General features: G+C 40.3%; 1 protein-coding gene across 1 annotated transcript in view; it reads right to left on the bottom strand.

Moving 5' to 3' along the window:
* Positions 1–13,219, bottom strand: part of MSH3 (mutS homolog 3) — a 3,764,176-nt gene that overhangs the window by 1,406,262 nt on the left and 2,344,695 nt on the right. The window lies entirely within an intron of this gene.

Genomic DNA, 13,219 nt, shown 5'->3' with positions numbered 1-13,219 from the left:
TCTTTGACACTTAAAAAGCTAACAGAACCGCAGGCTTGTATCAACATGATTTTTCTAAACAATAAAAAGTATGAAACTCTAATGCTTGACATTACTGACTGACTGCAGTCCTGAATGATTTACCCGAAAAAAATCTAAAATTTTACAAGGGGCAGGGCAAACATAAGATGCAAAATCAGGGCCATGCTGTAAAACCAGGGGCAGCTGGGAAGATGCGCGTGTGTCTAAAAATGAAAAGATAAGTATGTCCATAAATGCAACAAAGTGGGGGATAGGGTTGCCGCCAGAAGATAAGGCCCTGAATTGCAGACTATCGTGGGAGGACCTTGTGGACCCTTCCTATCTTTGGCCCATCAAGCTTTGAAAGATGCACAGGGATGAATGAGGAGTAACTTGACTGTAAATACCATGGTCTGGCCAAGGGACTCTAATTATTTATTTATTATTTATTTATTTTATTTATTTAACATTTGTTGACCGGGAAAGTCTGACTAGGTTCCACAGATCCTGTTTTCAGCGGAGGCCCGGGGAGAAATGCTCCAGACGCATGTCTTTAGAATGTGGGAGGAAACCGGAGTACCCGGAGGAACGCAGGGAGAACATGCAAACTCCACACAGAAGGCACCCCGGCCGAGAATCGAACCAGAGAACCTCTTGCTGTGAGGCGACAGCATTAACCGCTGCACCACTGCGCCACCCATAGGTTCAAACCTCCATAACAGAATGTGTTCTGACTTTTTACCGGGGAGTTGGAAACAACTTATACATTCAGATACAACCCCCCTCCCAATTAGTCATTGGGGAGAACCATTACAGGACCCCTTTTCATCAACTGAAGCAGAAAATATACACAAATGTGAGCCTTTGCCAGTCAGAAGAGAGAAAACAAAACAAGGGTCTGGAAAACTGTGTCAGACATGAACTCACTTGCAGAAGAGTATGGCCAATGTCTCTTCTCCACTTCTTTGGCCTTTTGATGATGTTCTAACAAAGGCCTGAGGCTATGTGAGGGGCTCTTCTTATGATCTCCATACTGGTCAATCTCAGCTCCTGCCAGCCTCCAAATAGTGAGGAAGTAGGCGAGGATCTTCCCCTTCCTGTATGTCCTGGAGGCCAGGTTCAATCACTGGCACTTATTGAAGTATTTCATATACTATTCTCTCCCAGGCATTGGAAACAGTACCATTGTGGATCCTAAGAGTCGGTGACCATGTGAACACCATGATGCCTTAGATGCTTTATGTATTGATCATGGGAAGTTTACACAATGAATGACAGTCTCAATGGCAAGACTGTGACTGGCAGGAAATAACCAGTAGGCTAAGAGGACTAGGCATTCCTTCCTCGTGTACTACATGACATCAAGATGTGCACCCCTAATCAACAGGAGCTTCAAACAAAAACAGCCAAACTGTAATAAAGAAGGAATAATACCAATTAGACATCCAATACGGATGGCCCCCAATACCAGATAATAAAGTTACCTATTAGCTGTTCAAGATGATTAAATGGTTATCAGGTCATTACCCCTCATATGTCAAGAGCATTGAACGAAATGGAGACACTACACAGTTAAAGAAAAAATAGCCTTTGGATGGCACTCTGTAAGATCTGGGGCTGTGTGAGGAGCTCCTTCTTAACATCTGCATACTGAATAACATCAGCTCCTGCCACTGAAATATATCTGAAATGTGATTCTAAACTTCCAAGATACATATGCATCAGCAAGTTAAAAAAATCTGGTAATTGTGGTGGAAGAAAAAAGACATTAGTAGCAGATCCTCACTGAATTATTTTGTTTGCTTTGTAGTTTCCTTGTGACTTTGATTTCTAACTCTGCAACTGTTTACATTATATATACTTTTTCTTATGCCCATTCTTGTAATTAGGTTCATTATATTATCCAACGCGGCACTTTCTTTTCTCTTTTCTTGTGACTGTCCTCTTTAGAATATTGCCTACATATGTAGTGCAATGTAGTATGCAATCATTTCCACCACAGACAGTGAAATAAAATACCCTGTACCAGGAGATGGTGGGAAATAAGTACTATATAAGGCAGTTTTACTGCTTCAGGACTAATGTGTAGGGAGATCGATCACTTTAGTCAAGACTGCCGACTAAGCCAAAAAGCAGAAGCTCATAATATTACCAGACAATGCGTTATGCCATATAACTAAACCGATGTTAGAAATGTGATTCTTGACTTCCAAAAGAAATGCAGTGCTCTATGCATAATTACAGTGTCTTCCCATAAGCTTATACCATCACTTTGTTAAAACCAGCACTGCTTTACTTGTTCTTCTTTCCAGTGTTGAAAAGTGTCCCACCTGAGAACTTGGATACAGCCTTTCCATCTACTGCTGCAACTCAGACACCATAGTGAGATAAACAAAAGTTAACAGCTTTGAGTAGGGTGTAGGGGGCAAGGTGTTAGGAGGCATGATCAGCAGTTGGTAGTGGGACTTTAATACAGTACCATCATTCAGAAACAAAAGCCAATACTGTAAATGCAGTCAGAGCTAAAGCACATAATGGGTGGTACTGTAACTGTAACCAGACAGCTGTTACATTTGCAGCAACTAGTTTGTTACAGTTTCAAGTAGAAGACTCTTTTTTTGCTCCTCAACATACAGATGTGGGGTGCAGATCAGGGAATGGTTCTGGGCACCAGATGAGTTAGCTATAGCTCTGGTTTGAGTCCCTTGGCCTCCATTTGCCTACTGTCAAAAACATGTTGAAACAAGCATGTCTACAGATGGTGAGGTTTGCCATTACAGACCTAAATGTACCCATAAAAACTTAAAAGTAAAAAGTCATGGGCATTCAAAAGCCATGTCGCTAAAACACAATCCTTAAGAGGTCATATGCATACATCCTATGGACCTACACTACAGGAGGTTTAAGGCAATACACAGTGGGACAGCAACGGAGAACGGAAGAGCTCCGTTGCTGTTATCTCGCTATGTTAAAAGAGTTTAACATAGAGAGATATCTTAAAAAAAAGCAACAGAGATCTTCCATTCTCCGTTGCTTCCACACACACAGTTCTGATGTACTGCGTAACCATACGCATGCACAGTACATCAGAACTGCCGCAGAATACTGGACAGCTGCGGAAGGGCAGCAAGGAGGCATTATACAATGCCATTATTTAAGAAAAGTATTTTTTTTCTTAAATAATGTCATTGTATAATAGCAATAACCCACTTCTGGTCTTCTTCTCTTCTTGTCTTTGTTTGGCCACTCAGGCTTCGCTTTCGTGACCAAACCACACCAACCATGGGTAAATCCAGCATTACCCACACCCAGGCGTGGGTTATTGCTTAAATAACATATCTATGAATTGTTAGTATTCTCCAACTGCACTACACCTCACAGAGTTTAGACCACATCTACTGCATCTGTGTGTTGCTATCACACTTCCCAACTTGACATGATGCCAGAACTGAGGAAATATCTGGCAGAACTGAATACATCTGCAGAAATTATTTAACGCAGCTTCTGCTTTTAAAACAAAGCAGTATCTTACAATTCTTGTGCTTCAATAAAATTTAGCAAAACAACTTGGAAGTTGAGGATGCAAAAACTTAGTATATTTCTCCCAGCTAGTAGACTAAATACAAAGTATAAAAACCTCAATGTGCTGCATTCTTGCATGCTGTTAAGGAAGAAGACATGCAATACAGAGAAGAAAGACAAACACCCAGAGAAAATCTCAGGGCTTATTCTCAGCCAAGAAACATTTTAACATTTATTGTGCATTTTTTCTTAATATTGTTTTACTGCGACTATGCCGTTTAACTTACTGAATGAAAGAAGACATCTTAAGAATCTGAATGTGGTGAGCTGCATGCCTCTCAATAATTGGGAAACATAATTTGTATTATAATAAATGATGAAAGGAATGGTAGTATATTATCTGAAATATACCATAGCTATCAAAAGCCACTGTTGTGTGGAGATCAAGTCACATTTCTAGTGCCCAGTTATAGAATTAACTAATGAAAAACATTTGCAGGAAATAAAATGAGTCAAACAATACTGCAGAAACAAAGGCAGGATATGCTGTAAATGTACTGGATCTGAGAAAGACAACCATGGGCACAGGAAAATAATTTTCCTGGGTGGCAAAAGCCAGGGAATCTCATTTGGCTAGGCTTATATAGGCCCTAGGGCCGACAGCCTAGTACATACCTATGAACCTATGAAGACTCTATAGCTTGGCTGGGTCTTTGTTGCATTTTACTGGATAATTTGTCTGTGTGACCTTTTTACCTTATGGCTTGGACATTCGCCTGCAGTGAAACTCTGAGCAAGTCATTTAATCTTATAGTGCTTCCAGGCTGAATCTGAAAAAGGTCAATGTGGATCAGTTCTCTATCCTAGTTAACAAAAAAAAAAAAAAAGTACACTGCACAGACATTTTTCCTGGCAGTTTTCTTGGGGGTTTATCTCCCGACTATCATAATTCACTCCATCTACAAAGAAATAAAATGCCAAGTCTCTCATATGCTCTTTAGCTCTTTCATAACCCTGTCCTTATAGCATACAGGCAAAAAAAAAAAGTACAGCACTTAAGTAAAGATAAGAAGAGCTCATGCAGTTCGAAGAGAAACATCCCTATACAAAAGTAATTCTTAAGTACAGCGTGGCTCTTGCAACCTAAACCTGCACTGGACACAGTGGCAATCAGTAAAACTAATCTTGTTATTGGGGGGTGGGTCTCAGCTTTACAAAGTCACCATTTTACAATGAATTCTGTTTTGTTTTCAAACTTTAATTTCTCAAGTAATTTGCATCATGTATTAGTTTAAATAATTTTTAAAGGAAATGCGATTATTGTACTGGTGGGTTCACCAGTTACATTAATCATAAGAAAGGGGAAAGTGGGGAGTATTCATTTCCAGTGTTAATGTTATAACCGATGCAGCAGAAAGTGGTATGTCAAAGGAACTACGAATAAAGGATTTAATATGGCCACAGAGACAGACTGTGGAAAAAGCTGAATGTACCTTGGATAAGTTTACTAAGATGGAGTCATATTTGTAAGGAGAAAGAATCAGATCAAATGGAAACAACAGAGACTGTCTGCTACCTCAGTGATACAAATACATGTATAAAGAGACAGTAAACAAAAGAAAGTTACAGCAGCCAACTAACAGCAACTACTTTCTATCATTCTTCAATCTGCCTGAAGAAACAAAAGCAAAACTGCCTACAATCTGTCTTCTCTGTTCTTCTGCCAGCTTGCTTAATATTTTAACAGCACCTGTGAAAACCAATAAGTATAAATCAGAGAATTTTTAGCACAAGTTCAGCTAAGAAGAAAAAAGGGTCACATTTTCAAAGCAGTCATATTGTCTTTTTTTCCTCAGACAAAACTGTTAAAAGCTTTCGTCAATGGCATCCTTTATTAATTCCTTCTCCTTGTATGTATAAAGATCTCCTTTTCTGGGAAAGTGTGAATGTATACCAATTCAACTAAAGCTTTAATGTGGCTTGCATCTGAAGAAAAATATTCTGCTTTTTGTGAAGTACAGAGATGTTGTTTATTCAAAAGAATAAAATGACCAGCCAGAAGTTTTATTCAACACTGAACAATTAAAGCCCTGCCTTTTTTCTTCAGGATAAGACCTCGCTAAGACTGTAGTCCAAAATTTTAAAAACTGTACTCCATACCTTATAATTTACTATAGAAAATAAGTTGAAAGATACTTGTCTCATGGAGGAGGATTTCACAGAGTGCTGTGCTCATCAAAGAGCAAATGCTTTAAATAACAGTTAATGTCATCCACCTCCCAAGCCTAATAATGATTTTTTTCTAGAATTCAAGCTCTTATGTGTTTGATTTTTTAATTAACTTTTTTGAATTGGTTTGTAATACTGTCACACCAGCAAACTTTATTAAGGCATTATTGACAGGTGACCACTTCTTATCCAGAGAAAATGCTACAATGTTCAAGGGCAAGTGGGTGACTAGCAACAGCCACAGGATTCAGTAATAAAAAGATGTAACCAACTACAATCAGTGGCAGAGGCAAGCTTTTAGCATCTGCTGCTACACACAAATTGCAGTGTGTGTATTCTTCTGTCTACATTTGCACTCTTAGTCCCCAAAGATCATAATCAACACTGGTTGTCATGATAACTACATTCAACATAAATGCATGAGCAGAGTGCAGGGTTCCAGAATTGTTTGCAGAAATATCCCAGGTCAGTGATTATTTATTAATCAACATAATGACTAAATGACTCTCGCATTATTTTATTTGATGGCCACTCTGTGGGAGCATGCATATGAGCAGACCTCAAACTGTCATAAAAGAAGGAAGTCACACAAACTGCATATGATGCATGCAAATCTGATAAAGTGTTTGCCACTTTGACAGAGAGTCCACCAGTGTGGACCAACACAAGACTTGTGCTTTTACTTTAGAAGTGTTGTCTATTATATTTAAATACCTGTTTCTTAATCATTTGAGTCAGACAAAAGTATACATTTGAAGTTGTTTTATGTCATTATACACTAGTGACCATTTCATTTTACATAGTTTATAGGAACATAAATCCAAAAAATGGCATTGTGCAGTTCACTAAAATTGCATTTTATTCCAGATACAGTACTGCCTCTACTTAATCTGGTTTCCAAGCTACAGTATACAAGTAATCAACTCCAGTCAAATCTTATCTGAAACTCTAACAAGTACTGTGACAAACTATGAATGGACTGTATTAATTATTTTTTTTTTTATCATAGGTAGCAAATGAAAGAGGTGGTTTTAAATGTTAATTAAATCTGTGCTGGCACCATATCTTAGAGACAGAAAACACTGTCACACAGACAACACAAGAGTGGCTAATGACTCAGGATCAGAAGGACTTTATGAGGGAGGACTGGCATGAGCAACCAATGCCAGCTTGCCCATAATGGGAGGACAGAGGCAGTCTGGCCCGTTACATTGCTAACACCTATTGCAAGGATATGGGCAGCATGCAGCACTGGGAATTAGAGATAAGCTTGTCTCTGCCACACCTCAACCATGTTGCAAGTCTTCATGGGACATGGGGGAATGTGCCTGCCCACAAAGGAAGGTGTGGCAGGATTTCACATCAACTGCTGGGGGAATGATTAGGTCAGAGAAGGGAAATACCCTTCATGGCTGTTTGGATGATGACCACATCAAACCTGGCTCTTGACTAGCGAAGGGGAATAAATAAATATGGTTCGATGATCTGCAAGTATGGTGCAAAGAAAAAATATATATAGATACAGATGTGTGTGTGTCTGTGTCTGTGTGTGTGTGTGTGTGTGTGTGTGCATAACATTTGCTGTACTGATTAAGATTCCAAGGTGGTAATATGCCTGCTGAAAACAAATAAGAATTTGGTGACTAAGAAAATCTTCAAGATAAGCAAGCAAATGAGTTGATATCCAGACCACAGCACCATTAACCTTAACTAAGAGAAACAACAAGGTCTGCACTATAAGCAAGATGAACTTTTTGCAGTGGAGACACTGGCAGAGTGCACTTAGGTCCAATGCTGGTACTCTATATTCATAGGTATATATTAGGCTAACGACCACTAGGGCCTTTATAAACCTCTCCAAGCAATCCAAATAAACCCGACCAGTTATTGCATCTAAAGGGTGTATGTCAGGTAGGGCATGATTTAATGGTTGGCTCTGTCCATTAGAGACATAGGTGACAGCCCTGAGGTGAATTTTCAATTTCCAGTCCACTGGTCCAGGTTACACTTGAATAGGGTTAGGGAAGAGCTCTGCTTCATGTGGATGAGAAGTCTATTCCAGAGAATGGGGATTCTCTGAGATACGTATCCATCCCTCCAAAAAGTCCTATGTATTTTGTAAGCAAAGTTTAGGTCCTTAGATCTCATAGTTCTGATGCTGTTCATTCTGTGGAGATACAAAATGGCTATCAGAGCAGGATCCAAGGATACCTTGTATGCCAGGCAGAGATCACCTATCAGCAGTCTGTAGGAAACAGAGTATAGAGATAGGGCTTTCGGGCCACTTGTACAGGACATTGTGCTTACACCTGGCATACTTTTTGTGAGGAACCTTTGTGGACATTCCAGTTGTTGCATGTGCCCTGTCAGATACATACTGAAGAGGGTGTTATACTCAATGATGGGTATGAATAGGGCCAACTACAGTGACACAATGACCTCCTGGACCTAGTTGTCATACCCTTACATACAAGTTGAACAATACTGAATGACTTTCTGACTGGCGTAGGCACACATTTTTGAAAGCTAGGCTACTATCTGCAAATGTCCTCAAATCCCTGAATACTGGGTCTAATCTTAGGGGTGTTTTATTGATGAGGCAGTTTCCCAGAGTGGCTGACTTCCCAAAAGGTACTATTATGCATTTCTTGAGAATGTGTTTTAAGCCATGTTGGCACCAATCATTTGTTTGAAATAGACCATCCTGTAAGATGTTAGTATATTGGTGGTAATTAGGACTTCTTCTAGTCTGCAATTGTCTGCAAACATGGTCAGCCAGATGCCCTTGACATTGGCCATGACTTCTGAGCAGTAGAAGCCAAAGAGAAGCAGACCCAGCAGAGTCCTGAGGGATTCCATCAGTGACCAGCCACTTTGTGGAAGTGGTTTCTCTAATCCTAACATAAGGGGTCCTAACTGCAAGCCAGCTGGTTATCCAGGGCGTTACATAGGGCTTTAGGCCTAATTGTGTGAGTATGTCTACAATGTACAGGTGGAGTATTGTATTAAATGTCTTAGCTATGTCACCATAAGCAGTATGCACCATTTTGCCCTTCTTCATTGCCTTGGTGAGCTTCTCAAATAAGCCCACTAGGTTTAGTAGACATGACTTGCCTTTGACTAAACCAAACTTGGTGGTGTCCAGTGTCTGAAGGTTTCCTATGTTAACATTAATCATTTCCATGATAATTTTTCTATAGTTTTGCATATGAGACAAGTCAGACTAATGAGTCTCTAGTTCCCAGGATCTGTTGATGGTCTGCCTGTGTACAGAGGGATGAGCACTGCAGTCCCCCATTCATGTGGCACAAAGCCTGTTCAGAGGCTTTAGTCAAACAGTGACTCCAGTGATCCTGATAAGTGAATTTCAGGCTATTTAGGAGACTTCCTGGGATATTACTGGGGCCCACCAAAGCTGTGTTCTTGGCCTTGGAAAACACAGCTAGGACCTGTTTCTTATTCATAGATGGAGGGATCACATTAGATTTCCTGGGAAGTGTCTGGGGTGCTTAGGGGTAAAGTTTGAGCTGAATTTGTTGGCCAGCAGATTTGTTACATCTCCCAGCTCTATCAACATGGTTCCATTTACAACCAGTTTGGCACACTATTGTGAGCCACCTTTGAGGTTTCCGACATAGCTAAAGAAGGCCTTATGGTGATCCTTGGCCTGGGTAGCTATCTTTACCTTAAAATTGGCCTTCTTGGACTTAATTAGCCTTCCTAGTTGTCTATTTAGTTTAATGCACAAGCTTTTATTTCTTGAGGTCTTACTATTCTTAATTTTGGCTATGACATTTTTCATTTGTCATGCAACCTGGTTAATTTTGGATTCCACCATGGTGGCTTGTTTTGGGCTTACTTCTGGTAAGTACAGCAGCCTCCATGCTACCACTGTCATGATTGTATAGAGTTTCTGTGAACAATTCTGCACAAGCTGCTATGTTATCTAGGTTTGGAGTGTCTTGGAATTTTGAGAGGTTATTGCTTAATAAAAGGTAGTTTGCCTTGGAGTAGTTCCTAGCTGTTACAGGGTTTACTGGGGTTGCAGAACTGATTTTTTATTTCGATGGGCACCACTTTGTGATCTGACCTCATCGGAGAGTAAATGATACTGACTGGGGTGCAGCATTCTCCCATGTTTGTGAGTACCATATCCAAAATGTTTGTACCGCGAATGGGTGTATGCACTATCTGATCTAGGGTGTTTGTGTTTACAACTTCCAGGAATCTCTGTGCCTACAAATTTGGGGTTATGTAGGATTCACAGTCTCTAGATGTCAACTAAAGTCCCCATGAGTATGGTGTTTGGCTGAACTGTGAGTGTCTCCAGTAGGTCTAAGTATGAGCTATGGGTTTCCTGGGGCATAGACAGTGACCTATAACTTGCAGGGATATGGTATGGAATTTTGTCTACTGTAGTCTGGGCATACAGAAAATTCTAACACATCATCCTGTTTAACCAGCCTAGAGTTACGCTTATTATTGATCCAGATCAAGACACCTCACCCTTTAGTCCCTGCCTGTGCAGTTGCTGGTCTTAATGTGTGGAAGGCACTGAAGCCTTGCACTGCCTGGGTACTCTCTGTGACTTTAAACCACATCTCTGTAATTGCAGAGATGTCTGTATTCTTTATGGTAAGGAGAGCGTGGAGGGAGTGGAGTTTTTTTTTAATACTCCTGGTATAGAGCAGTAACACCTTTGGATTCCCATGGGTTGATTTTCCCTTTGTTGGAAGGATTCTCAGGTTGACTCTGTGGGGGGGATAATATTTTAGCCGATATTAGAAAGCATAGAGGGGATAGCTGTGGATCATCCTTAGCAAAGAAATGTGGCTTGTTAACGATATCCTCCCAAGCTGACAAATACTGTATCCCCCCAGAAACTAAGCCAATTACTAAAGTCAGTCATCCTTTGTTCATATTGTGGCATGGCTCCCGATAAGCAACTGACCGTTACCTTCTCTTTGTCTAGCCTGGTGTGTGAAGCATCAGTATGCTGTAAAATGGAATTCACCATGACTAGACCCCTGGCTAGTGCTGACTTTCCATATTAGCTTTTCCGTTGAGGCTCCATTGGGTGTGGCTGTATGTATTGTTATGTGCTGCTTTTGTGAAGTGTTTTTTGGTTTGCTGAAGACAATTTATGCAGGTGGAGTGTCTGGGAGGTCTTTGAGGTTTGGAAATATTGCAGTTAACTGCCTCAGAATAAATTGGTCTATGCGTGAGGTGCATACTACGTGTGGTGTGTGTAGTATCTGCGTTTCTGACAACCTGATTTTTATTCTGTGTGCTTGTACATGAGAGCTTTGCCTGACATTGTGTGTATACAGCTGTCACATGCTGTATTTTTTTTTTAAAGATTTAATGCTTGTCAGTGAACATGAGACAAATGCTACATTGTTTCATGATTCCCATGTCCACCAGACTGGTTGTAAAAATTGGGAAGGTGCATACCCATGATGTCAGATTCTTTTTTAGGTGAGCTACAGGGATGTGACACACAAGGGGTTAAAGGAGAGCAACTAAGGGTGATTTTGGGACTAGGGACTAGACCGGATAATATAATGCTGAATTTTAAGAGGCAGTGCCCCTCAACGCACAAACTAGTCATCCATAATGACAAAACAAACTTCTATGCCAATCCTCCCTAAAAAATTCTGGACCTCTATCACTCAGACTCTACATCCAGGAAACCCGCCCCCTCCAAACCCATGTCCCAATGCAACCCCAGAAGACATAGCCAACAAATTTAACAATCATTTTATAAAGTCAATAACCACCTTAATAAATTCTCTCCCCCCAGCAGCAATGCTAGCACCATCACAGACTCTATATCTCTTTCCATCCCTTCTAATTCTCTCTCTTAAAGCAGTATCAACTAACTATATAAAATCTTTACTCTCTAAAGTTAAACCCTGCTCCCCATCAGCTGACAACCTACCCTCCTATTTCCTGCAGATTGCCTCTGAACCTCTTGCCTATCTTGTATCTATCTTGATCAATCGATCTATTTCTGAATCCTATGTCCCCACTGTATGGAAAAACTTCTTTACTTTACCCATTCACAAAGGTGGTAACTCCTCAGACATATATAACTTTAGACCGATTGCCATACTCTCTCCTCTCTCCAAAATCCTAGAGAAATGCATTCACAAGCAGGTAATGCATTACCTTCACCAGGAAAACCTTCTCACACCCACTCAGCATGGATTCCGTCCCAAGCATAGTACAACTACTGCACTAATATCCTTCATCAACACAGTATCCCTTGCTCGTGATAACAATAAACTTGTCTCATGCCTATTCCTTGACCTTTCTAAATCCTTTGACACTGTCTCTCACCCTCTCCTACTTGAAAAACTCACTAACTTAAAATTTTCTCCCCCTACTATCTTCCTAGTTCATTCCTCAGCTATCTCTCTACCTGCCAACAATCAGTTAAATGGCTCTCTGCATTATCCCCCCCCCTCACTGTACAAATGGGTGTCCGCCAGGGGTCCATTCTCGGACCACTATTCTTCAATATTTTCACCAACTTACTCTACTCCTCTTGTCCCCAGTCATCTCTTGTGCAATATGCTGACAACTCCACTGTTATAACCATTGCTGACAACCCAACTGACCGCCCCTCAACTACCCAGGCATCCTTTCACACCATTGAGGCATGGATTAGTGATAACAAACTAATACTTAATCCGAAGAAAACCATTGTGGCTTGAAAGTGATCTGATGAAGCTCTGACAAGGGCAAAATCGCTCATCTCTTGTTTATCTTAATAAACTGAGGTTTAAACAAACAATTCCAGCTTGAATTTTTTTTTTCTTATTTTTAATAAGGATGTAAAATAATCTTTGCTACAGATCTTACAGAAGAAATTGTGACAATGGGACATTTTAGTAATTTGTATATCAATATCAAGAGCAGTCATTCCTGAAGAACTAGTCTGCCCTTCTTGTTGATTTTCTCTTCCTTAAGGAAAGTGTGTAGTACCCTTAAGGATGGAAAACTACATTTCCTTGATACTAGGTTTTATATATATATATATATATATATATATATATATATATATATATCTTAAACACACACATACGCACACACATATATATATATAAATATATACATGTGTGTGTGTGTGTGTGTGTGTGTGTGCGCGCGCATGTAATATGCACAGCTGTTCTGATTATGGGCTTTAAACATCCACACCCTGACTAAACTGCATTCTGACCAGCAAAAACAGGCTTCTTTTTCACTACTGTCTCTCTGTGAACTGATGTCTTCCAGTACCCCATTAGCTGCTTTTCACACTAATTACCCCCCCAACACACGCGCACACACACACACACACACACACACACACACACATACACAATCATCCCATGGAAGACTGACAGCACTCTCCAATTCTCCATAGCTTTCTTCACGGCACAGGCCTAAAAGATGTAATGGGAAATATATGCCCTACACCTTG

The sequence above is a fragment of the Protopterus annectens genome, chromosome 2.part2, assembly GCF_019279795.1.
Source record: "Protopterus annectens isolate FY-2018-M chromosome 2.part2, PAN1.0, whole genome shotgun sequence".
NCBI classification, from domain to species: domain Eukaryota; kingdom Metazoa; phylum Chordata; order Ceratodontiformes; family Protopteridae; genus Protopterus; species Protopterus annectens.
Note: the sequence above shows the minus strand (reverse complement) of the source record. Positions and strands in the feature narration are given on the sequence as shown.